The 12,192-nt window shown below is 43.5% G+C and overlaps 1 protein-coding gene and 1 long non-coding RNA gene across 7 annotated transcripts in view; one reads left to right on the top strand and one right to left on the bottom strand.

Annotated features, from left to right (window-relative positions):
* Positions 1-3,114: 3,114 nt before the first annotated feature.
* Positions 3,115-4,170, bottom strand: LOC135969368 (uncharacterized). The gene is made up of 2 exons (XR_010584568.2): positions 3,673-4,170; positions 3,115-3,484 (listed from the first exon to the last, which is right to left on the bottom strand). It is a non-coding gene; the product is annotated as an uncharacterized lncRNA (long non-coding RNA).
* Positions 4,171-4,331: 161 nt separating this feature from the next.
* The window catches only part of CNTN4 (contactin 4), a 975,847-nt gene continuing 967,986 nt past the window's right edge, over positions 4,332-12,192 (top strand). For 4 of the 6 annotated variants that reach the window (XM_045384783.3, XM_045384784.3, XM_005547640.5 and 1 more), the window contains exon 1: positions 4,332-4,507. The gene's annotated coding sequence lies outside the window, so the exon portion shown is untranslated. Of the gene's footprint in view, positions 4,508-4,910; positions 5,181-12,192 lie in introns of those variants that run through there. The other 2 variants (XM_045384785.3, XM_045384786.3) reach the window with 2 other exon arrangements.

Genomic DNA, 12,192 nt, shown 5'->3' on the forward strand with positions numbered 1-12,192 from the left:
TAGTTGCCCAATGCACACATTCCCAGCTGAGATCCAGCAAAGTGATGCTCTGTATTCTTGTTTCAGCTCTCATATTCTAAAAAAGTCTCCTTTTTGCAGTATATTTAGTGCATGTTTCTCAAATTTTGGGTTTTTCTGTTGGTGATTTTGCTGCTTAAAATGGCCTCAAGCATAGAGCTGGAGTGCTGTCTAGCATTCCTAAGCAAAAGAAAGCTGTGATGTGCCTCACAGAGAAAATACATGTGTTAGATAAGTTTTGTTCAGGCAAGAATTACAGTGCTGCAGGCCATAAGTTCTATGTTAATGAATCAACAGTATATATTAAAAAAGGTATCTTTATCAGTTGATGAAAATCTTGTTACTAGAGGCTGTCAGGAACATAACCCTCTATTGTCTCCACAGTTTGTAGTGACTTTATGCAACATAATTACTGAGGACGACGGAAATCAACTATAAATACTTTTGCAACTGAAGACCTTTGGAACAATTATTTTTGGATTTTGTATAAAGAATCCAAAAAAATCTGGAAAACATATGGCTAAGAAAACAGTTGATTGATCCCTAATTCCACCTTATTATGTTTAAATTCAGTGGGTGTCTCACAGCCATGTTTATAAAGGAATCTTGGCTGGGGTGTCAGGCTTCTAGTTTACTTTGACTGTATCTGTCAGTCTGTGTTGCAACCTTCATGGCAATTAACTGTGCTTTTGTGTGCTAATTATCATTATCCCAATATGGGCCCATTATTAGTCCAATGTCCTTAGTTTAAAGCTTAAGTGTCAATCAGTCACCTAAAACAATTGCATAGGAGGAAGCTTTGCAAGGCTGGTCTGAAAATCCTTAGTTGAGTTCTATTTTATTATACTCCAGTTTGAACACAAACCCCTTCTTGATATAATTCTTTATTAAAATACTGATTTATCTACTTAATTAAAGCAAACTTGGGTTTATATTTTAAAATCAGGGATGGGATACAAGTGCTACTTTATGCTTGAAGATCTATTCAGGTACCTACACATTAAACAAGTAAAACTGTAATTATAAAACCTACATATTTTTATCTGACTGAGTCACTCCTGTCATTGAACAACCTTATTCAAGTCATTTAGAACAAAGGAAGATGGTATGTATGAGTTTTTTAAAATCCCACTGGATGCCAGGAGTAAGGAGAAAATTGCATCAAATCAGATGTGGTCAGAAAAGAGGTATTTCTTTTCCTGTGATGCTTTTCCTCTTTCCTCCTCTTATAGTAAATCCCCACTCATCAAATCCTCAGATGTGTAGAGAAGGAATACAGCAGGCGTAATGGGGGAGTGGGACAGAGAGAGGCCCTTTCTGGAGTTTGCAGAACTGTTGCATGCTGAGTAAAACCTGATGATGTATTCCATTCATGTCTCCAAAAAGTCAAAAGCAGTTTCAGCGTTGATTTCCCTTAAGAGTTATCAGACCTCATTCAGTTGGTTTAATGAGTGTAAGAGGTGACCTTGTGTCCATGTAGATACTCCCATATTAAAAGACCTGGATGTAAAACTTCACATATGTGTAAATAGTTATTTTGGAGGGTGTTGTGAGGGTTATTGCAGCTCTCTGTTCAGGTGCTACTCAGGCTAAATGGGCAGGAGAAATTTTCCACTGGGTTATAATGATGATTATTTGCAAATTACATGAGCACCAGTAATTCATTCATGCAATGATACAGAGCTGGGTCTCAGTGCAGTGGTATTGAACTTGCTGCTGGCGGCGTTAATTGATTCATTTGGAACATTCCCCTCCAGAGAATCCCAATCACAGGTCCCCTGATCAAGAAACTGACATGCAGCCGGGGTCCTGGATATGTAGAGACACACGTGTGAGGCTACTGTCATCAAAATAAACCATTTCTGTCTCCTGACAGGGGCTGAGTCTATTAGGAACACTCCCCAATCCTGGGAGCTTCGGTGAGAGGCTTTCTATCTTGGCAGAAGTGGCAGCTGAGCATTGCTTCTTCCCTGCAGGATGGAAAAAAGGGACTGGATTATTGGCTGCATTTTAAACTAGCTGCTGTTTTAGAGAAAATGTTGGGGAGGTACTGAACAAGCTTAGCATTGGATCAGTGGGGGTGTGTTGGTGAAAAGAAAAATGCCTCCTCCTAACTTAACGTTTAACTGACATCCCCTCAACATGACCCAAATCTGTCTCTCCAGATACACAATGCCTGTTTTCCTAACTACATGGTGAACTGTGGAGCAAGTCTTGGTCATGTTTAGTTTGTTTCCCAGAATCTACTAGAAGACAATGCCTACCATATAGTAGGCACAGAATAAGGGCCAAAGGGGAGAATGGAAACAAAATATGTACATTTGAAATTTAGAAATACAGTTAATGCCTGAAATTGTCATACAACTTTGAACATTGCTTCAATTCATAGTTCCAGTGGGAAATGTGACAGCATATTTTATTCTTTGTTCTTTTCTGAAATTCTGTGTCCAGTCTAAAACACGACATTTCCCTTTAATGTGTTAGGAGTATGCACGGTTACACAGGAATATTTTCTGGAGAACTTCTGGTGAAGCATATTTTGATAAACGGTCTTACTAAAAGTTATATATACGTACTTTTAATTGACTAGTTGCAGAAAAATAATCAATCTAAAAAAAAATCATACGTAGTACAGGTAATATATCATGGTTCTGGCAGAAGCACAAAAGCCTTCAAAGTGAGTGGGAACCTGGGAACCATTGATCCTCAGTGGTTGTCTACCATGGAAAACACCTGCACCACCAACATTCCAGTTTTGCAAAAGTGCCTCTATTACAGAAACATAGCAGGCAAGGAGGGAGGAAAAAGCCTTAAAATCTCTCTCCAACTTTAAGTAATCAGGAAACTTTGGTGGGGAGGTTGGGGTGGGGTGGGGGTGGGGGTAACTTTCTTTAGCATTAATCTCAGCAATCATGAAAGTCATGGAATTTCAAGTGATGAAAAATTTGAACACAACAATACCTATCACTAGTCTGGATTTGCCCACTTCCAGAACAGGAATTATAAAAATAATAATTAATTTTAAAAAGCAAAAGACAAAAAACCAAACCAAACCAACATTGAATGAACTAATAAAGCTGCTGCACATACATGTTGGAGTTGGATGTTTATTTGCTTACTACAGTAGTTTAAAAATAGTTTTCCAGTTAACATCTTTTACACATAATGGAGATGTCAGGGTAGGTTTACATGATTGTGTAAGTGGTCAGAAGTTGTTTATGTAGCTCTGAACTGCTGAGAGATGAGCAGGAAGACCTGGGTTCAGCAAAACCCCTGGGGCTTTTTCCCAGAGAGAGAAACAGAGGCTCCTCTGGGTTGCTGGAAATGCTTTCCAGACAAGTTCGACTGGGTTGGCTTTTCTCTGCCTGTCAAAGTCACTTTGCACAGTGCTGGTTAGGGGCTGGGGCATTGCAGCCAATCTCTACGGTTACCCTGAGGTTTGGAGTTGGGGCGAAGGGAGCCACTTCTGCAAGGAAACAGTAGATTCATAATGTAGAATGACCATGATAACGTCGTTCAAAGCACATTCTTTCGAATAACAAGGCTTTCAACATGCCTCACCCCCGCGACCAAGACACCACAAATTGATCCTTGTACCTATTTTATAGCAACTGTTCCCTCTGACCTTCCCCGCCCCCCGCCCCACATTCCAACCTGAAAGCATGTTGCATGGGTGAGACTTCAGGTCTGTAACGCAGCCTGTCTAGCCAATGTCCTTCGCCTAAGGACAGGCAGGTAAAAACCTCCCAGAGCCCCTCTTCTGGCTTGAGTTCAATGCCACCCGCCCACCCACATTCCCTGGTTCGACAATTTTCAGCCCAGACGCAGAAGCATTTGTTTCCATGGCCAGTGCGCCTTAACGATCCCCCGAATTCCGCGTCTCCCGGAGGCCAGAGGTTCGGGTACCAAGGAAGGTCGCGCCTCCTGGTGCCCCGACATTAGGGTTGCAAACGAAGGAGAATCGTCTCGGCTTATCCCTAGCCGCTGAACAGCACAACCCCTACGTCGCTGCACGTTGATAATCTTCTCTTGCCTAAGAATCAGGAGAGGTGCCCTTTCCTAATTTCGCGCGTTGGGGACCTGGGGCTGCCTCCTCTCGGCAGCACCTAGCAGGTGCTGCGCCCCAGCGCTATCCTTCTCCGGCCGCGCACTGAGCATGCCCGGCTCCGCTGCGCGCGGGCTCCCGGCCTCCCGCGCCTCTCCTCCTCCCCTCTCGTCTCCCGCCCCTACTCACCCGCCCGCGCCTCTCCCCCTCCCCGCGATTCTCCCCCTCCCTGCGGCTAAGGAACCGGCAGCCTGAACTCCGGCGCGCCAGGTTTTTCCAGCCGCCGCGAGCGCCAGGAGGGAGGGGAGCGCCGCACCAGACAGAGCACTGGGTTCAACACCAGGATTGGTTACAAGTAGGGAGCTTTCGCCACTACACCGGGCCCCTCGGACTGTGCCGGCGCGGCACCCGAGGCTCTCGCCAGCCCAGCGCCCAGGTGCTGAGGTAAGTGAGGCGCGAGCTGTTTGGGTCCGGCTCCGGCGTGGGCGCGCAATGTCCCGGGGACCTGGCTCGCGGATTTGGGGGGAAAGGGCAGGGTCCGCGCAGGCTGCCTGAAGGACAGAGAGGCTTCCTGGGGCTCTCACTCCTGCAGAGCTGGACGACGTCTATGGGGCCCTACAGCCCAGAGCCTGACAGCCCTGCAGGGTCGGACCAGCGGGAGCTGAACGCCTGAGCCCAGAAGGACTCAGGGCCCCGACGACGCCACCGTCACCCCACAGCGACCCTTCTTCTCCTTCTTAGTCAGAAAATAAGTTTGTTGCGCTGCGAGGCAGCCACAAAACAAGGAACCCAGAGCCCGGAATGCTTCGGGAACCCTTAAAATCAGCTCCTCCAACTGGTTCTGGCCACTGCCCCTTCTCCGTGCGCCCTCACCTCTGGCGCCGGGTTCTTGGCGGGGGTTTTCTTCTGATAGCCCAGTTACAGCCCACAGCAGAGGGAGGCGAACTTGGGGTTTGAAGGGAATTGGGACTAAAGGAACAGGAGCTCGTAGCCGTGATGGAAGGAGCCGTGTGGAAACAGACACTGATTTTTGGAGCGTCCACTGTGTGCCAGGCTGGGTGCTAAGCGCTGGGGCTACGGCGGCGAGTGACAGACCAGGTGCCTGCTCTTATGGAAGGTACCTGACTCCCCAGTCTCTGCCAGGGGAGCTTGTGGGGTGGCATTCGTTTCCAACAACTTCTGGGGGATTTCCAGTTTCTTTTGAGGGGCAAGACAACCGTCTTGTCTCCTCCCCGGACCCAGACAGCAGCGAGCTGTGCGCCAGGCGCCCCACAGACACCAATCCACTGGCGCTCCTTCTGGAACGGAGGGCTCAAAACCTTCGTACATTTTCTCTCTTGTGCTTCGTGTATATATTTTACTATTTATGAAAGGTGTGGAGGTGAGGGTAGGAGGACGTGGGCTCCTGAATCTCTCTGAACCAGCCAGAGAGTCGGCTGCATGAAAACATTTTGCAGCACAGCGGAGCTCCTGCGAGGAGGCGGCTTCGCGCATCGGGAAGATAAGGCGGTTGCTTGCTGGCCAGGGTCTCCAGATTTGGTGCAAAAAAGCTTGCGGAGGTTGTGTAGGGCGAATCAATGTGACTGAGCACCTTGGGTGTGTGGTCTGCGTGGAGGAGAGTGGGCTGGATCTTGAGGTGTGTTGGAGCTTTATTTGTAAAGAGGAGTTCCTTAAAGGAATGTTCGTGGAACTTTTTCTAGTTTTCCTGCTGGAATCAACATAGGGGCGGGGACATGTTTGTCAGAGTAACAGTGTCATTTAATTGCATGGGAAGCTCTTGCAGTTTACTGTAGTGGGAGCTGTATAGTTTAAGGAGTAACGCCACATAACTGAGTCGTTTGGACACCCACGTAAGATAATTTGGAAAGTGCTTGTATTTTTTTTTTTTTTTTGAGGTTTGTGGTTTATGTCCTTTAGGGAGTGGGGTAGGAGCGTAAAGACTGTGTAGGTTGCGTATGAGCAGGTCCACACAATAGCGTTCCCAAGTCTGGCTAATAGCAAGTTTGTTCTGTCTTTCTCTGTCTCTACCCAAGTGGGTGAAAAAGAACAGTGTGTCATGAGGACAGGCACCTTGAAGTGATTTGGGTGGCATTCATGAGAAAATTCACATGTTACCCATAAGTTTATTCTTGCTATTTTTATCTTGATTTCTTTAAAGATTTTGTGGGAATCTCTGCAATGGGTCGCAGGAGTAGGTAAGATTGTAAGGATCAAAAACAAGTTTCATGAGACTATTATATTTGCTACCTTATGAAATAGCTATTGATTTGTTTGTTGAAGCTGGTTTCAGCTGCTCTGTCTTGTTGAGGAGAGATGATGATGATAAACCTCATTGTTTTTCCATCTGAACCCTGGGAGGTAGCTGGCAAGGATGGAAAAACCGACCTTTTCAGTTAAAAACTAAGAGTCTAAGAGAAGTGACTTGTTTAAGGGTGCGTGTCAGAGCCACATGTAAGTTTCAACAGAGGTAAATTTTCTTATTTGCAGTTTTTTTTTTTTTTAAACAACACTTTTCAGTTTCTTTGAGTTGTAAAACTTTTCAAGTCAATTGGGAGTCAATTCAGTACCTTTTTCCATAGTCATTTCATATTGGCAGATAATTAAGAGTGATTAGAGAACAAACCTTTCAAATGATGTTGGATTTTTTATCATTCACTTATTTTATCTACTTCTGTCTCCTTTTTGTTCAAAAGTAGGTCTTCTGATTTCTTTTCCGCTCTAAGCACTAAATCTTTTGGCTGCAATTTTTCTTCTGAAATGTATACAGGACATCCATTCCTTCAATTTAGGTCTTAAAAAAATAAAGCTTCTCAGCAGAAAATTCCCATGCATGGTACTGACTTTTCTACAAGTTTGTCTGATTATGATTTTAACTTGTTGGTTTTTCTTTGTTATATTTGAAGACAGACATAATATACATTAGCTTCAATCTCTCTTATCTTAAAAAATTAATATTTTGTACAAACTTGCTTTTATATTATTTTAGTTGAATGAACCTATTTCATATGATAGGCGGGGGTTGTCTCTACACACTGATTTTTTTGTTCTTTTTTGTTCATTTTTCCCTATAATGCTATGTTTTAAGCCTAGTGAAGGAGGCAAGGAGGCAGGATTTACTGCCTAGATGTATCGATCTTCATTATTATTGGTTACTATCAGAATATATCAATAACATTTATTTATAAACTAAAGACATGCTGCTATATGATACACTACTTGTAAAACACACAGAAAAAGAAACAAAAAAAGATGAATAAAGCAAAAATTATGAAATAGAAGTTCTCATGCTGTTGTTATGTATCCCAGTGGATCGTTTTGCACAGCCCCTGGGGTGTGTACCACACTTTAAAGATCACTGCTGGTTTGATATTTTTAAAATCTTTCTCTCCTTATCTCTGCTGTGCCGTTCATTATCTCTGATACTCTAGCCAGTTGTAAAACTGCTACACTTCTATATCTTCTGTAACAAATAGATTAAGCACACTTGTTGTCCTGTCATGGACTCATATGTGGATAGAATGAGCTATAAGGGATTAATGCGTTTTGGAGATGTCATCTTAGATCTCCCAAAGTAGATACACAGGCAAATTTTTTAAAATGGAGTTTCAATTTAAAGATTAAGTACCAATGGTCAGGAAGTGAAGAATCCAAGGAGTAAATGAGGGAGGATCGGAAGGACACTTTCCACATTGCAGTGTTGTGTAGAGGCTGGAAAGTTCATAAACCTTGAAGGAGATTAACCCAGATCCAAATCTGGCTCCATCATGTATGACATTTACAGTGCTGGGCAATGTAGTTCCTTAATTTCTGTGAGCCTGAGTTTCTTTAGCTATAAAATTGGTGTAACATCTATTTTAAGGCATCATGATAGGGATTAAACATGAGAGCATGAGTCAACATGGGTCAAGAGCTTGGCTCTATTAGATTGGCTTTTTAACAGCTATAATGGATCCAAAAAGGATACCGCCTGAGATGTGAAATATATTTATTTCTCGGTTGTATGAAGTCCCAGAATGGGTGATCATGGCAGTACTCCTTCAAAGTGTGATTCAGAGACCCAGCCTTCATCTGTTCTGTGCCCTTGCCATCTTCAGCAGGGTCACCGTGCTTACTTGCATCAAGCCATTGGAAAGAGGAAGACTTGGAAGGATGTTAATTGCCCAAAACTGGAATGAGTGCATATTACATTTCCTTACATTGCACTGGCCAGAACCCAGCTCTTTGTGGATGTATGTTGCTATTAAGGAGGCTGGGAAATACAGTCTAGAAATGTTATCCAGGAAGGAGAAGAAATTGTTGGGGGAGCAACTAGCATTTTCTGACATTTTATTACTATATGTGATATTTCTTCCATATTCAGTGACTGTTACTTCCCTTTCTTCTACTAACCCTTGTTTTTTTTTTTTTCTGGTAGAAAAACTGGAATGGATACAATAAATAATAATAGAAGCAGTTAATACATACATAGTGCTTACTATTTCTGAGATACTTTTTAAAGCACTTTGCCCTACTTTGCCCTTCTGTTATTATCTCTGTTGTACAGATGAGGAAAACTAGGCATAGAGAAACTAAGTTATTTGTTCATCATAGCTAGTAAGTAGCAGAGCTGGGATCTGAACCAGGTTCTCTCTCTCCAGAATTGATTTTTTTAACAGCTTTTTTTGCTTTTGCCTCAATACTTTTCTTATTTAAGCCATTGGACCACTTTTTACTTTTGCCTATGTATAAAAAATGTTTCCAGGAGAATTTTTTAAAATACTAAAGTAGAAAAGAAAGATGTAATCCGTAACATACTGAGGTTTGCAAAATTATTTTTTATTTATGTATTTATTTATCTTTATTTTCTGCATGACCAAGGGGACTGTATATATATCCCAGGTACCCCTCTAAAAGAAAATGATCCCTCTTGTTCTCATCCTGTTGGCCCATTTCCATTAGAGAATCTGCCTCATCTTATGTTTCCTATGTATTTGTCTTTCATAAAAATGCCTGTTACAATTTCGGTTCCCAATGGCTGCAGTGGAAATGTATCGTGGTCAATATTAAGAGTATACTTTTTGCTAAGATAGTTGTTGTTCCAACATTAAAGAGTCAGTTTTTTCCTCTTGTTCAGTATGTATTTGTTGCATCTTCACAATTAGTTAATGATATATATCTTCTTACTATGTAGGTAGGCATAAATACTGTATACTTACCAGTCACTTCTTTCCCAGGAGCCCCTGTTCATTTCCTCTTTAGTTTCCTTGAGCCTCATGTCCTGAGAAATTTGCTTTTTTTTTTCTGAACTCCTTTCTTCCAATTTTTCCCACTTCTGTGCCATTTATGTCTACGTGTGTGTGTGTGTGTGTGTGTGTGTATGTGTGTGTGTTTCAAGCCCCTTCTTATGATTTAATGGGGTTGGAGGGCTGGAAAGGTTTTCACATGCTTACTGTCATGTTTTCAGCCAAATTCCACAGGGCTTTGTAACAGGCTAACATGAGCTGCTATAATAGATAAGCTCTTAATTTTCAGTTACTTATTTTAACTTTTTACTTCTTGCTCCTGTGTGGTAGTTCAGTACTCGTAGACTAGGTCCTGATTGAGTGGCTGTCCATGGGGTCATTCAGGGAATCAGGTTCCTTAGAGTTTTGTGGCTTTGTTCTTCTTTAAATACCTAGAGTCCTCATCATTCATTCAAGATACAGAATGTGAGGCGATAAATAATCCAGAGAAGTCTCATTGGAGGTTGTTGTAGGTACAGCCTGCAAGTGGTTATCATGACTTCTGCCCATATTCCCTGGGGTGGACCTCAGTCATTTAGACATCCTTTGCTACAAGGGAAACTGAGAAGTGGCATCTGGCAGAGTGCCTGGGGGAGAAGGGTGAAAGGAAAACAGGTTTGGTAAATAACTAGTCAGTCTTTGTCATAGATTTCCAATGAGAGCATGTGAGAATATCAGCGAATTTTCTAGGTATGGGGAAAAGAGAGCATGGAATTTGGTTATTTGGCTAATAAATGCCCATTCCCTTGCTTCTTTTTAATTTTGACCTCTATTACTATCCCATTCTTAGTGCATATGGTCTGGGTGGGATTCCATTTCCCATTTAAGGATTGGAGCATGGGAACCAGGTCTTGTCGGGAAGAGCATTGACTTTTCCTGTCCACAGTAATTGCTTCTAGAACAGAACAGACATGGCCCCAGTGAGAACCACTGCAGTGAGATGCTTTGCTTTTTCTCAGTGGCTCTAGTTGGGTTCCATGCATGCCCTTGAACTAATTCCTATAGATAAGGAGATTAGAACCAGGGAGCATGTGGGCCTGCCACTGCTACAGCTGTCTTACCACCAAAAAAAGAACCTAGAGCTGCTGGGGTCACCACATATTACTTGAGAATGAAGCCAACAGAATGGTAGCAAGGGGCATGATGGAGCAAAACCAGCTCCTCTTGCATCATGTGAGCCCATTAATCTGGCTATGTCTAAAGTGAGTTAACCTGCTATATTAGGCTGTTCTCACACTGCTATAAAGAACTGCCTGAGACTGGGTAACTTATAAAGGAAAGAGTTCAATTCACTCAGTTACACATGGCCTCAGGAAATTTACAATCATGACAGAAGGCACGAGAGAAGCAAAGGCATGTCTTACATGGTGGCAGGCAAGAGACACCAAAGGAGGAAGAGCCCCTTATAAAACCATCAGATCTCATGAGAACTCACAATCTTGAGAACAGCATGGGGGAAACTGCTCCCACAATACAATCACCTCCTACCACGTCCCACCCTTGACATATGTGCATTATAGGAATTACGTTTCAATAGATGAGATTTGTGTGGAGACACAGAGCCAAACCATATCATTCTGCCCCTGGCCCTCCAAATATCATGTCTTTTCACATTTCAACATACCTTCCCAACAGGCCCCCAGAATCTTAACCCATTTTGGCATTAGCTCAAAAGTCCGCAGTCCAAAGTCTCATCTGAGACAAGGCAAGTGCCTTCTACCTATGAGCCTATAAAATAAAAAACAAGTTAGTTACTTCTGAGACACAGTGGGAGTACAGGGATAGGGTAAATATTCTTATGCCAAATGGGAGAAATCAGCCAAAACGAAGGGGTTACAGGCCCTATGCCAGTCTGAAACCAGGCAGAGCAGTTATTAAATCTTAAAGCTCTGAAATGATCTTCTTTGACTCCATGTCTCAAGTTCAAGTCATGCTGATGCAGGAGGTGGGCTCCCACTGTCTGGGGCAGTTCCGCCCCTGTGGCTTTGCAGGCTACAGCCCCCCTCCCAGCTGCTTTCATGGCTGGAGTTGAGTGTCTGCTTTCGTGCACAGTACAAGCTCTCAGTGGATCTACTATTCTGGGGTCTAGAGGACCATAGCCCTCTTCTCACAGCTCCACTAGGCAGTGTCCCAGTGGTGACTGTGTTGGGGGCTCCATCCCCCATTTCCCTTCTGCACTGCCCTAACAGAGGTTCTTCATGAGGGCTCTGCCCCTGCATCACACGTCTTGCCTGGACATCCAGGCATTTACATACATCTACTGAAATCTAGGCAGAGGTTCCCAAACCTTAATTCTTGTCTTCTGCACACCCACAGGACCAATACCATGGGGAACTTGTCAAGGCTTAGGACTTACACCTTCTGAAGCAACAGCTTGAGCTATACCTTGGCCCCTTTTAGCTACAGTTGGAGCGGCTGGGATGCAGGGCACCAAGTCCCTAGGCTGTGCACAGCAGGGGGCCCGGTGCCTTGCCCAAGAAACCGTTTTTCCCTCCTAGGCCTCCGGGCCTGTGATGGGAGGGGCTGCCACCAAGATCTCTGTCTTGCCTTGAAGACATTTTCCCCATTGTCCTCGCTCCTCATTACTTCTGCAGATTTCTGCAGCTGGCTTGAATTTCTCCCCAGAAAATGGGTTTTCTTTTCTACAGCATCATCAGACTGCAAATTTTTCAAACCTTTATGCCCTGCTTCCCTTTTAAACATAATTTCCAATTTCAGATCGTCATACTCAAGTTTAAAGTTCCACAGATCTCTAGGGCAAGGGCAAAATTCTGCTAGTCTCTTTGCTAAAGCATAGCAAGAGTGACCTTTGCTCCAGTTCTCAATAAGTTCCTCATCTCCATCTGACCTGGACTTCATTGTCCAAAT

The sequence above is a fragment of the Macaca fascicularis genome, chromosome 2, assembly GCF_037993035.2.
Source record: "Macaca fascicularis isolate 582-1 chromosome 2, T2T-MFA8v1.1".
NCBI classification, from domain to species: Eukaryota; Metazoa; Chordata; class Mammalia; order Primates; family Cercopithecidae; genus Macaca; species Macaca fascicularis.